Here is a 14,261-nt window from a genome sequence, read left to right on the forward strand (position 1 = left end):
TTTTGACAAATGGAAAAAAAACTTCTCCTGAAAAGCTTGTCCTCTCTTTCACCATCTCTGCTTTTAAGTTTATTTCAATTATGATCATTATTTAGCCTGTAAGTCACTGTGTGGGTTTGCAGCAGGAGAGCAAAGTTGTTGTGCTCTGCTGCAAGCATGAGTGGAGGCTGTGTCTGCATCAAGTAGAAATCATTCTCACGCCCCTTGCACACCCTTTCCCTTAACTATTGAGAGAGCAGAGGGCAGAGTATGAGCATGTCTGGCAGGCATTGTTTAAGTGTGATCTTCACCATGCAACTGAGAGTACTTGGCTAACTTTTTTGCAACTAGGCAGGAATATCTTGGCAGCTGATTACTTTTTAGCATTTTCTTAGACGTGCATGAGTCTCCACCTAGGCTTTGCAAGATGAAGCCAAATGTAGCCTTATATATCATAAGATTGTTCTTAATTTTCCAACCACTGCCATAGACATAAGAATGGTCTTCCTGGGTCAGACTAGTGGTCCATCAAGCCCAGTATCCTGTCTTCCGACAGCAGATGATGTCAGATGTTTCAGAGGGAACAAACAGGGTAATTTATTGAGTTGCCCCATCTCCTCCTGCCCCCCCGCTTCCCTTAATTGTTCAGTCTCAACTTCTGTCTGTCAGAGGTTTAGAGACACTCAGAGCATGGGGTTGCAATCTGACCATCTTGGTAATAGCCACTGATGGACCTAGCTTCCAGGAATTTATTTAATTCTTTTTTAATCCAATTATACTTCTGGCCTTCACTACATTCTGGCCTTCACTACATTCCCAGTTCCACAGATTAACTGTGCATTGTATGAAGAATTTCTTCCTTATATCTCTTTCAAATTTACTACCTATTAATTTCATTGGGTGATCCCTGGTTCTTGTGTTATGTGAAAGGGTAAATAACACTTCTTTTTTTCCATACCATTTGTGATTTCATAGATCTCTATTATATTTCTCCTCAGTCGTCTCTTTTCCAAACTGAACAATGCCAATCTTTTTAATGTCTCCTCATATGGAAGCTGTTCCATACCCCTAATCATTTTTCTTGCCATTCTCTGTACTTTTTCCCAATTGTTATGTATCTTTTTTGAGATGAGGTGACCTGAATTGCACACAGTATTCAAGGTGTGGGCGTACCATAGATTTATATTGTGGCATTATGGGTTTTTTTTCTGTCTTATCTATCTCTTTCCTAATGGTTCCTAACATTCTGTTAGCTTTTTTGACTGCTGCTGCACACTGATCAGATGTTTTCAGAGAACTATCTACAATGACTCCCAGATCTCTGTCTTGAGTGGTAACAGCTAAATAAGACCCCATCATTTTGTATATCTAGTTGGAATTATATTTTCCAGTGTTCATTACTTTGCAATTATCAACATTGAATTTTGTCTGCTATTTTCTTTCCCAGTCACCCAGTTTTGTGAGATCCCTTTGTAACTCTGCACAGTCAGCTTTGGACTTTATCTTGAGTAATTTAATATCATCTACAGACTTTGCCACCTCACTGTTTACCCTTTTTCCAGATCATTTATGAATATGTTGAACAGCAATAATCCATAGGGGACCCTGCAATTTACCTCTCACCAATGTGAAAACTGACTTGTATTCTTACCCTTTGCTTCCTGTCTTTTAACTAGTTATTGATCTATGAGAGGACCTTGTCTCTTATCCCGTGACTGCTTACTTTGCTTAAGAGCCTTTGGTGTGGGACCTTGTCAAAGGCTTTCTGAAAGTCCAAGTACATTATATGCACTGGATCACCCTTGTCCACGTGTTCGTTGACCTCCCTCAAAGAATTTTTAGTAGATTGGTGAGGCATTGATAGCACCAGTGTAGCTCTATCAGTTGCTAGCAAAGATGGAAACAGTCCTCTTTTGGGCGAATGTTCCTCATCCAGTACTGAGACAAAAGTGGGACATGGTTTTGTCTGGTTTCAGACAGGGGATGCCATTTTGTAGAGTGTGCCATTCCAGCCCTGCAACATTGCATGTGGTGTATGTGTAAGATCATGCTGGCATGGGCCCTGCCAGGTACTCTTCAAAATGGTGTCCTCCATGTGTCATGATCTCATGTCATGCCAGTGCGGGTGGGGTCACACGAATGGGAGCATGCCCATGCCATTCCTGGAAGTACTAGAATGCCTGCTATTTGGGGAATGTGTGAGTGGCCACCCTAAAGGTCACCGACTCCTGTATTATGCCAGGGCGTACTGTGGGCTTTAGGATTTGGGGAATAGCCAGTGAGATGTTTTTCCAGGACACCTGTTGTGACAGATTTACCCTAATCTGTCAATTCATATCTGATACAGAGGAGAAGAGGGTTAAGAGGGAATTGTAGGAGAATATGAGTGCTGTCTAGCTTACTGCCTGCTTTAGAAAGACTGTGTTGTTGCTGGTGCATTGTCATTCTCGTGATTTCATTGTGAGACTCATGACATTTGTTTTTTCTTAAAGCTGTGGAATGAAATGATTACATTGAGATACTCAGCTTTCATTAAAAAAAAGTGAATTTCTAAACCTTAGAATTGCAGAGAATAGCTTGCCCTGAATGCACGTAAGGGGTCAGAAACCAGAAGACAAATAAAAAGAACTCATATAAAATCGTGTTTGAACACTTAGTGCTGGCAATACTGATTTTTTTTTTTTTTTTTTTTGTCTCTCATCCTGGTCCCTAGTAAACTTGTTATGTTTTATTCTGCAAGCTCTCTGTGTGCAGAATTCCCATTTATTTCAATGCAAGTCCTGTACCTGAAGAGCCTCTGAAGGATTGGGCTCCAAGAGTATCAAGTCCACAATATGCTCCACAGTTTGGCATAATAATTGACAGTTTTTCGACAGCTGAGATCCAGAGCTGTAGGAACAGACTTATGAACAGAGTTTTTTGCTGGGGAGGTCTTGTACACAGTACGCCAATGCAATATTCCTATCCGCTGTTAATTCAGTGTACTTACAGTCCAGCCCAGTTGTAGTCAGGCTTTTATACTGTGATGATCACCATGGTAGTTGAGCACATTCCAATAGTGTATTAAATTAAATTACAAATCTACCATATATGAAAAATAATATGGTAATTCATTAGCACCAAATAGTTTACATTAACCCAGAAACTGCTCCCAGTAATGCTGGCCTTGACTATTTTCAAGGGAAGAATGCAAATAACATTTGTCAAGGGGAAGGCAACTGTTTCTTCAGTTATCCATCTTCCTTCCTCAACAAGGAGGCTTCTGTTACTCACCTAGCTCCACATGACACTCTGACAGTTCTCCTTCCTTTTATTGTCTTCCTATGAAAAAAAACAATTGCTTCCCTTTCAATTCCAGAAGTCTGCAGGGTGACAGAATGCCACAGGTAGGAGATGTCAAGTTGTGGACAGATTCTTTTCAAATCCCTTTGTTGTGACTAGCACAAGTCAAAAAAATGGGGGGAGGAGGAGATCATGGAAAAAATCCAAAATTTTAAAGATGTTTCCATTTTCCAGGTTTTTTTTAAATCTTCATTTTTCTTAGATCAAAACATTACCTACTTTTTTAAGAGCTGAAAATGTTAATTCCCATAATTTTAATGATTATTCATAAATGTTTATTTTATCATTTTAAGAAGTCATAAACATAAAAAACTGGAAGTTAAATAGTTTTTCATGAAAACTTTCCTCTATCAAAAAAGATATTTTTTCAGTGGAAAAACCTTTTTTACTTGGAAAAAAAAACCTGACCAGCTCTAGTTTTGTCTCTAGTTCCTGATCAGAACTGTAAAAGTAATCATTGGGACTAATTCTGACATCTCACTGGTTTTAAAGTGATCTCATTCTACTGAACACAGTGGTTGTACACTCAATTAGTTGAAAGCAGAATCAAGCCTACTCTGGACATAGGATGTTATATGAAAAATTCATTAGCAATGTCTCTTTAATGGGCTTAAGTAAAATATGCTCTTGGGGAGTAGCTTGTGTAGTTGACTCAGCCTGATTCTGAACTTACATACACCTGGGTAAATCGAGAGTAATTCTACTGAAGTCAGTGCAGTTACACCTCTGTAAATCTGGTGAGAGATCAGAATAAGGCACGGTAGGTATCTCTATAAAGCAATAGTGAAACATTTCAACAGGGATTGTCATGCCTTTGTATCTCTGCAAGAAATCAATCAATGCTCATATTTTAGGTAGATGAATACAAGAAATGGTGTCCAACTTTAATTAGCCAGTGCTGAGTTAATGAATGTAATGTGACAGGAGAATACTATGAAACTTCAGCCTGGCTGTTTGCAACTGGAATAGATACTTTGGCTCTGGAAAAGGACTAAGTTTTCAAAATCTGCTGTTAGAGTAATTATGGTTGGCAGTATTTGGGCAGATATGAGATTACGACAAAAGCAAACTGGAGGTAGAGATGATTGTGCTGACTCAAACACTGCTGTTACATAGTAAAGAGCAATGCTTCTTTTGGGAAAAAAACAGGAAACAGCTAGTTAATTTTTTTAGCATGGGTATAACTTATTTGCAATCTCAGTAGCCAGGAATTTTTTAGAGACACAAGACAGGTGAGGCAATATCTTTTATTGGATCAACTTCTGCTGGTGAGAAGGAGACAAACTTTGGAACTCTTCTTCTGTGTAAGCTCCAAAGCTGGTCTCTCTCACCAACAGATCCAATAAAAGGTCTTACTTCACCCACCTTGTCTCTCTAATATCCTGGGACTGACATGGCTACATCAAACTACATACAGGGGTTTTTAGTTCCTATTGCAGTTCAGAAATTTTTGTTTAGAATGCTGAGGACACCGAGTAGTTAGTGATAAACTAATTCCATGTGTTATGGATGTAATGCACCCACAATGCTACCACATGTACCTGGTAGTTTTTCTTTGAAATTCCTGACATGCCAATGGAAAACACCAATGCCAACAAGTATTACCATAGCAAAGGTTTTCTGTAGCAGTCAATAGGGCAGTAGTTAATACATAAGTGGTTGAGATCAAAAGATGGAGTTTTGCTTTAGAGTGAATAGAATTGTCTGACCCCATGAGATTCTAGATAGGATTAGGTTCTACTATCTGCCTGCATGAGAAATGTAGTAAAGCCTTTCTCAGTCAGCTACTCTGACCAGATGTGAAGCTGCGGAAACAAAGGCTAAAAGAAATAATAAAATAAACAGAGAAATTAGAGTTGGAAAAGGAGTATTTCATCAGTATTAGAGTCTTCCGTAAGGTACATTTTTTAATGTTTCCTTCAGTCTACTCTTAAATATCCCAATTCATGGGAGCTTCCAAAACTTCCATGAAAGAGATAGGAACAGGAGGTGAAAGTTAACATAAGGCTGTGCCTGAGTTCTCAAACAGAAAAATTAAAAAAAAGTTATTTCTTTTAGGCTTGCCTATATTGCTGATGTTCAGGGTTTGGGGGTGCAGGAGCCTGGATGCCCATGGCATGGGGGCAAAGAGGCCTGCTTATACAAGTTCCGTAGCTCATCTTTTTAGCCTACAGGCTGTAAGATTTGGTAAGATGGGCTGGGTTGAATGGGTAGCTGATATTTATCTTTATGCATCTCCAGAGGCAAAATGTGAACAGCCCATGCATATAACAGTAAATACAAATATTATCCTCTGTGCACAGCCTAGAAAGCATTTAGGAAGTATGACTATATGGGTGAAATCACTTATTATGGATCCTACAAAAAGGACTACATTTTTTTAATATAGACATATAAATTGCATTCTCAAAATACTTTGGGCCAGATTGTCAGTTTGCAATCAAGCGTCAGTTAAGGGGCAGTGTGGTAGTGTGCGTTGGTGAGTCACTGTCCCTTCTGATCTTCAGAACAAGATTGGGCCTTGTATTCCTAAATATGTAAGTACTGTTCAATCATCAGACTTCTGCTTGCTTGAATTTTGGATTGTTTGAAATCCACTTTGGCCCTTGAATCAAAATTTAATTTAGACACTGAAATTAATTTATCCAAACCTCAGATTAGCAGAAGGTTTCACATGTTCCTGAGACATATGGATAATCAGTTTACCTGTACATCATACATAGCATATACCACATATGTGATGTGCTTAATGGGACACTATTTCACTTACCATACAGTAAGTGTGATTCTTTGAGATGTGTTATCCACATAGATTCCACTCTTGGTGTACATGTGGCCCTATGTGCACAAGATCTTTCTTTGGCCAGCAGTGTGTAGGGCGAAGACGTGGCCCCATAGATGTCCTTGCACGTCCCCATCCAAGGACATAAAAGGTGAGTGAGCCCTATCATCCCTCAATTCTTTGGCCTATACTGAATCCCAGAGAACTCTGTTGTAGCAGAGAACAAGGGTGAGTTGTGGAATTCATGTGAACAGCTCAAAGAATCACACTTCCTGTAGGGTAAGTAGCCATTCTTTCTTCTTCGAGTGATTGTCCATATGGACTCCAGTTTTGGAAATGAGCAAATAATGTCTGTTTCCTTGGAGATGGGTACTAGGAGTCCTACTTAAACAATGACAGCAGGACAGCCCTACCAAAATGGACATTCCATCTGGAAGCCTCTAGCAATGATTGTATAAATGTGTAGTCTGAGCTCTACATGGCTGCCCTACAAATTTCAGAAATAGGGACATTCTTCAAACAGGCAGCGGAGGCTGCCTATGTGCTACTGCGATGAGTTCTAATGTGGCTAGTTGGTCTAACCTGGCTGGCTGATAACATGTTCTTATGCAGTGGGAGACCAATTCTGATAATCTCTGAGGCTACAGCCTGAAGCTTAACCCTCTCTGCAAAGGTCATGAATAGCCCAGGTGTACTCTTGAATGGTTTTGTCCTGTCAGCTTTGTAAATCAATCTAATAGAGATTTTTCTGTTTTGAGAGCTGTCATGAACTTCAGCAGAACAGCTTCAGCACAATCCAGGCTTCCTACGCCCTGGGTTCAGGTAACTACTGCCACTACTAAGCTTTGCACTTGGAAATTTTATACCATGTCACCCTCACTCTGCTCCCTTCTTCCAGTGACCCTGTCCCCAGGAGTGGGTGTTGCCTAGGAAAGGTACCTAGTAACAAAGTAACATTAATGCTAATACCCTGTGGAGTGGCAGGTTCCATCTCACTGCTGTAAGAAAGAACTGAGGGATGGTTGGGGCCGCTCTACCTTTCATGTCCCTTGGTTAGGTTGTGTGTGAGGGTATCTAGGGCACAGGTGTGATACCAAAGGACACTGCTGTCCAAAATCATGCACCTGGGGTGCAAGAGTGGAATCCATGTGGTTGGTCACTCATATCTTTTGTATTTCTTGAATTTAAAAATAAATTAAATATACATTCTTCATTAACAGGAGACTTATTTTTTTCATATAATAGGTATCATTTTGATTGTTACAAAGACATTGTTTATTTTTACTTACATATATTGATATGCTTCTGCATACCTTTCAGATGCTGAATTGTGGCTTTTATTGGTGTAATATATTGTCATGATAGTATGTCTCTAAATTTCATCTTGATGATAACTATCATAAACAGGAACAGAAATTCTATTCACTCTATCACTTATGAGAAGAATCTATCGTGGGCACAGTACATCAGCACTTCTTTCAGAACTGAACAGCACACAACTAATAGGAAAGTTTGCATAGATGCATATAGTTAGTATGATATTAATATTGATTAGTTTCAATATATTTAGTAGGAAACTGGTTCATCCTCCAAATAGAGTCCTTGAAGTCATAGTAACCCCACAGCACCATTATTCTCATATATGAAGCGGGGACGGATCCCCTTATTGTTGTCTTGGAAAGCTTTAAATTACTCACTCCATACTTCTTTTAATCTCCTTATGGGGGCCCACTATTTCAGAACTGCATGTCCCGTTTTCCTACATATCACATCAGATGTGAATACCCTTCGTCCAGTGCTTTCCATTCCCTTCTCCATCTCCGTGATGAAAGAATAACAACACAACCTTTTGTATTCTTTGCTACCAGTTTACATAGAACCTTGTCCTTTTTTGTCTCTCAACATATACCTTGTACGTGATGAGATAAGACCCTTAGGGCCACATCCTAAGGTTTAGCACATCCAGTTCTCTTATCATTCCCTTGTCTCACATATGTGTAGGGCCCTACCAAATTCATGGTCCATTTTGGTCAATTTCAGGGTCATCGGATTTTTAAAATAATAAATTTCATGGTTTTAGATACTTAAATCTGAAATTTCATGGTATTGTAACTGGGTGGGGTCCCGACCCAAAATGGGATTGTGGATGGGAGGTCGCAAGGCTATTGTAGTGGGTTCACAGTACTTCCACCCTTACTTTTGTGCTGCTGCCTTCAGAGCTGGGCGGCTGGAGAGAGGCGGCTGCTGGCTGGGCACCCAGCTCTGAAGGCAGCGCCACCACCAGCAGTAGCACAGAAGTAAAGGTGGCAATACCATACCATGTCACCCTCACTTCTGCACTGCTGCTGGCAGTGACCCTGCCTTCAGAGGTGGGATCCCGGACAGCAGCTGGCACTCTCTGGCTGCCCAACTCTGTGAAATCTGATCTCCCCTAAATAGCCAGATTTTATGGGGGGAGATCAGATTTCATGGTCTGTGATGCGTTTTTCACGGCCGTGAATTTGCTAGGACCCTACATGTATGCTAGTTCAAATACTGTTTTGGGTCTGATCCTGCGCTCTTTACCTGTAGTCTGTGTATAACTATTGTTAAAGTCAATGTGAATCAGCCCCTCATTATTTCTGGGGTAATCTTCATTAGTCTGAGATGAATTTACCTCTTTTCTTCTAGCCCATGTCTAGATGTGAACATGTGTATTAACTTCCATTAGTGTTCAATAACAAGTTTTCACAGAAGCAATAAGTCTCCACAAAGCAATAAATGAAATGGGTTTTATTAGATGTTTATTCTGAAACATTTACAGTGTGGAAAAAACAGAGCTTTTGGGACATTAACAGTCTAATGCATGAGATTCAATTATTATATCCATATAATATATGGCCTTGTGTCCTTTTTCATTGATTTGCCTACATTTTTAAAATGCTCAATCTAAAACCATTTATCTGCTGAATTATTAATAAATAAATGTTTCTGATGAAAAAAGACATTCAATATTGTAAGCCATATATCAAATAAACAATAGCATAACAGCCAGAAATAAACTATTATAGATCCATGTGTAAGTGATTTATGTAGCGTAGATAAAAGGATTTTAATAAACACTTTTCATTGCAAATAAAAGATGGAGAATAGCTCACCAAGTGGTGTTCTGTTGTCCATTGCTTCATGAGTTCTAATCTGTATTTTTCCAGTATCAGATTCAGGGATGTCTGTGTTGTACCGAGGACAGTTTACATAAAATCGACTAGTCTACTATTTTATGTTTGTAGTGATAAAAGCAAGTGGTATTTCTTGGGTGCTGTTAGGTTCCTCTGACCAGAAGGATGAAAGGAACTCTAGCAGACAGACACTTCTTGATGTTGCTGAAGCAATGCCTTTCAATTTAACTTTCGTTCTGAACTCAGAACTTGTTCTTCCCTGACAAGCTTATTGTTTTGGCAGCTGACGTTGGCATTGATGGTTTTTGAGGGCTTTGCTGTATTCCAGAGCACATGGGGCTTGATTTGCTTTGAAAGAAAGTGGCTGTGTTCATGCCCAAAGCTAGGAATGGTAATATAGGGGTTGCAATTAGATGCCATATTCATATTCACATCTGTGTTACAGTTCTTGGATATGGATGCCTGGCTACATTTATAAATATGCATGATTTATTGAGGAGAGAACAGAAAAAGACAAGGATAGTCAAACAACCCCCTGTATGTTTTATCAGCCTTTACTCTAGATAAGCATCTGACATGGTAATCCCATTGTAAATGCTGGGTTCTTTTCTAGGAGTTATAAAATGGCTAAAAAACACTCTTTCTGGCTAGTGTTCGGTGCGGAAGACAACACATACAGGCATAGTCAGAAGGAGGTGCCTCCCTCCGCATTGGATCTAGAGTCATGAGCCCTCTCCTGGAGCTGGGGGAAAAAAAGTGGAACTTCCCCTCCTCCCTCACTGTACCCAATAGCCCAATGGTTAGAACACTCAACCGGGATGTGTGAGACCTGGGTTTAGATCCCCGGCTCTGCCTGGTTTGGAGCAGGGACTTGTACACAAGCCTCCTGTATCCCAGGATAGTGTTCTAGCTGCTGGGCTATGTGGTGTTGCAGAGGGGAGGGGAGCTCTCTCAGTCTCTTCTGTTAGAGCTGTTCTACTTTGTGTAAAGTACTGAAATATTACATGGATCAGGGACTGGAACCCAGTTCACCTCTTTCCTACCCCCGAGGTGAGTGCTCTAACCACTAGGTAGTAGAGTCATTCTCGCTCTCTCTGGCTCAGTCACTATTTAAGTATTTCATACAAAGTGCAACAGCTCCGACAGCAGAGACTGAGAACAGCCTGCCCCCCAAATACCTTATAGCCTAGTGGCTAGGGCATGCCCCTGACATGGGGGAGACTTGGGTTCAAGTTCTATTTCCCCATTAAGCAGAGGAGGGATTTGAACCTGAGCGCCTCACATCCCAGGTGAGTATTCTAAATAGTGGCCTATTGTGAAAAAGAGGGCGCTGCCATCTCAGTGCAGGGCCTGATCCAGTAGGCATGCTTCTAGGCGGCCTCTGAAAATGCCTGCCAGACTGGGCTTCACAGGTGAGAATCTGAGGGAGCCTAGTTTGTGAAGACTACCAGAGCTTAGGCATGAGTTAGGCACTAAGCAGTTTGACTTAATTGGCTTTGTGCTGCCCACACTTAGATTTTTAGGGCATTTTATTAGTTGGAAACTTAGGTGCCCAGGGAATGCAGGCACATACCAGGTTAGCTGGCAGCTGAGGGGTTTTTTGAGGAGCTAAAGTTTGGACTTAGGCACCTGAAGTAGTAGCTAGGTGCTTAAATTGCTTTTGTGGATATTAGCCTTCTGTGTTTCAATAGAACGTCTGAGATTTTTTAAAAGGGTGCATGAGGTTGCTCTAAGTAGTAACCCTGTGATGGAGTGGGCTCTGTTGTAAAGTATTTGTTCTCAGATTTGAACAGTAATCTTTCTTTTCAGAATTTTGCAAACGGCTTTTCTCTGTTTTTCAGAGTCAACAAGTTGCATACCATTGCAGCAGAGATGTCTGATTTTCCCATCTGCATATCTGGAATCGCTTTATCACTTGGTTAGTCTCATTAGTAAGCACTGAAGACTTCTGGGTATTGAAGACAGATGAATTAAATCCTCTTTGAATGTTCATGATCTAAGGTAGATGTATTGGATTCTCTGGATGTGCATAAGGACACGAAGGTTGGTGAACTCTCTAAAAGCCTGAAGTTTCCAAATTTAATGTAACCATTACTAATATAGAGTATATTAGTTATATACAGTGGTGATTAATATTCAGCATGTAAATATTTGAGAATATTGAAAAATCTAGCCAGATTTATGTTGCCACAAAACACAGTGAACCAAATTTACCACTAGGTTAAGCAGGTACTCCTTCATTAGATTAAATGGAACTCCACATGCTCACTCAGCAATGAATTTGGTCCATCTAGATAATGTGAGATATCACACTTCAATGAAAAATTGGCCACATTTCTCCCAAATGGAAGTACGTTATCTGTATAATAAGCTAGCCAAAGTACAGAGAAAACAGTTAAATGTGGTAGAAGAACTGAATTCATTATGAATTGCATTTATTCATTTCTCTGGAAGCTCTGTGATGATAATCAGAATTTAATTAAATATTTGTACAATACATGAATTCTAGATGATCAACACCCAATTCAGGAAATCATCCCTATTCTGGACAGCACTTTAACTCATGTTCAAATGCAATCCTGATTACAGATGGAATTAAGTACGTGTTTAAGTGCCTTTCTGAATAGGACCCTCAGTTGCTTAGAACAATTCAATTTAGCTTTTTTCCAACCCAGCTGCAGAGAATCATAGAAATAAAAAAGTCCTATTTGGTCAAGTATTCCATCTCCCTGCCTGTGCAGGACTGCTCCACACAAGTGCCTTGTCCAGTCCAGTTTTAGGTATTCCAAACAAGGGAGCTTCCAGTTCTTCCCTTGGAGAACAATTGAAGTCGGTCAGGATGAAAGTGTATTGGCAGGGTTTGAGCAAACCATCACAGATACATTCCTACCTATTCAATGGTTCAGCTGCTATCTAATTTGTAAGCAATAGTCTGAAGTATATGTGCAAAAATCTACATTTATGAACACTGACCATTTAGCTCTTCATGTGTGCATGAAAATGACTATTTGTGGGATCCTGCAGTAGCAATAGGTGCATATGCATCCTTGCAGGGCCAAACAGTAATGAGCTATTTAAATCTTTCATGGTGCTCCCAGCACAAGTCATAATATCATAAATAAAGGACAATTAAATTCCACAGCAGTTTTCCACTGAATTGGAAACACTGCTGAATGTAACAGAGAGAAGGAGTAGATGATTCTGACCTTGACTGTGTCTGTGATTGCCTTCATTTTTTTCCTTCTTTTGCCGAAAGTTCTGTAGGAATTTTCGGCAAAATTATTTTCTCCAACTTCAGATAAAAATACTCGATGGACCACAATCTATTTACCCTGGCTGTTTTCCTAAATAAATAATTTTGTGAATAATATCTGTTCTTCTTCTTCTCCATATGCTGTTACAATGGTTAGGGGGAGGCATATTGATTAATAAAGATACAGCTCAAACTTAGCGTTGTGATGACATTGTAAACTATATGGATTGAGCTTTCCTTTCATTGCAGATGATATCACCAGGCTACCTCAACTGAATTACAGCCTTGTAATCAATCTCTCTGTCTGTTACTTTGTCTATGACTACTGCATGCATACTGCATATCCATGCTCTGTATACAAAGATGCACCGAAAATAGGAGACAGAAAACAAGCAATCCTTTGTCAAAGGAGAGTGCATCCCATTGGCACTAATTACCTATTCCAAATATAAAAATAAATGGAGAAATATAAAAATGCAGCCAAGTTCAAAGTATACTTCCAGTCATGTTCTAATGAAGTCAGAGTTTTGTTATTGTGTTCAATGGCAGCAGGATGAAGTATGTATATAAATATTAATATCAGTTTGGGGAAGAGAAGGGAGAGGATTGCAACATTTTGCAAAAGTCCTCCTCTTCCTTCCCTACCCGTTTTAATTAAGATTTTGTCAAATTTTTGAAATTTGATGTTGCCTAGTTCTATAACTGGTCATAAAAACAACCATTTAGAAATAGCGTAGTTAAAATTAGGGGGCGGGCGTGTTTGAAATTTAACATTCAGCAAGCTCTAATATAGAACTTTAAAGCTGATTATTTGATACAAATATTCATGATGACTATCATAGCTTGTTGACTGGCAGATTGTTTTGCAAAACAATGTGAATTCCTGTAAATGATTGTAGTCTGCCATGAGAATTCTCTCATGCTAAAGGGGACTAAAGATGAAGTTCCTTGTCATAGAGACTTGTCCCTAGTTGTCCCAAACTTTATATCAGGTTGTGAGGCCAGAATCTAAACTCTGGAGTCTGTTGTGGGTCCATTCTGGAGACAGAAGGACAGAGCAGCAGTCTGTTAAGCCTTAGATTTTTTTTCATAGAGTCTATCACACACATATGAATGTTTGCAGAAAACTAATAAAGGATTATGGAGAACATCCAAGTAAAATAGCAGTTTCTATTCAAACAAGAGGTTTGTGAACACTTTTTTGTGTAGTATTTGCCCAGCTCTATTCTGCAGTATGTGGTGCCCTGGTATTTCTAACCTCCAGTCTTTCATATCTCTCCAACTATTCATTTTTTGCTTAATCCTGGTGTCCTCTCTAAGGCAAAAATCTCACTGAAGTGAATGGGAATCTTCCCTAAGTAAGGAATGGGTAAGGACTTTAAGATTTGACCCAATATCAGGAACCACCAGATTAATCTGATTAGGTATTTGCATGGTGAAATGGTCTCTCTTCGTTCAATACCTGCACAGAAGAGGAGAGGGAAAAAAGCCAAATGGCATCAGTCTGAGGCATTCTACAGTGTGCGTGGTGCAAACACAGGCAAAATCCCTAGAGTGTTGGAGCCAGCAGGATCCCCAGCACCCAACCACTACCTCTCCTGTGAAAAGGTGTAGCACACAACCTTCTGTGATGTCAGTGAACAGCAGGTTTCTGAGAGGTGCCACTCCAAGGCTGGAAACATCTTTTTTTTTTTTTTTTTTTAAGGGATTCGAGCACTACTGTCCACATCAACTATCCCCTTTCCTA

At 39.8% G+C, this 14,261-nt stretch overlaps 1 protein-coding gene across 5 annotated transcripts in view; it reads left to right on the plus strand.

The window, feature by feature from the left end:
* Positions 1–14,261, plus strand: part of HS3ST5 (heparan sulfate-glucosamine 3-sulfotransferase 5) — a 261,651-nt gene that overhangs the window by 109,290 nt on the left and 138,100 nt on the right. For 4 of the 5 annotated variants that reach the window (XM_054023061.1, XM_054023063.1, XM_054023062.1 and 1 more), the window contains one exon: positions 11,103–11,304. The gene's annotated coding sequence lies outside the window, so the exon portion shown is untranslated. Of the gene's footprint in view, positions 1–11,102; positions 11,305–14,261 lie in introns of those variants that run through there. The other variant, XM_054023060.1, reaches the window with a different exon arrangement.

This window comes from Malaclemys terrapin, chromosome 3 (genome assembly GCF_027887155.1).
Source record: "Malaclemys terrapin pileata isolate rMalTer1 chromosome 3, rMalTer1.hap1, whole genome shotgun sequence".
NCBI lineage: Eukaryota > Metazoa > Chordata > Testudines > Emydidae > Malaclemys > Malaclemys terrapin.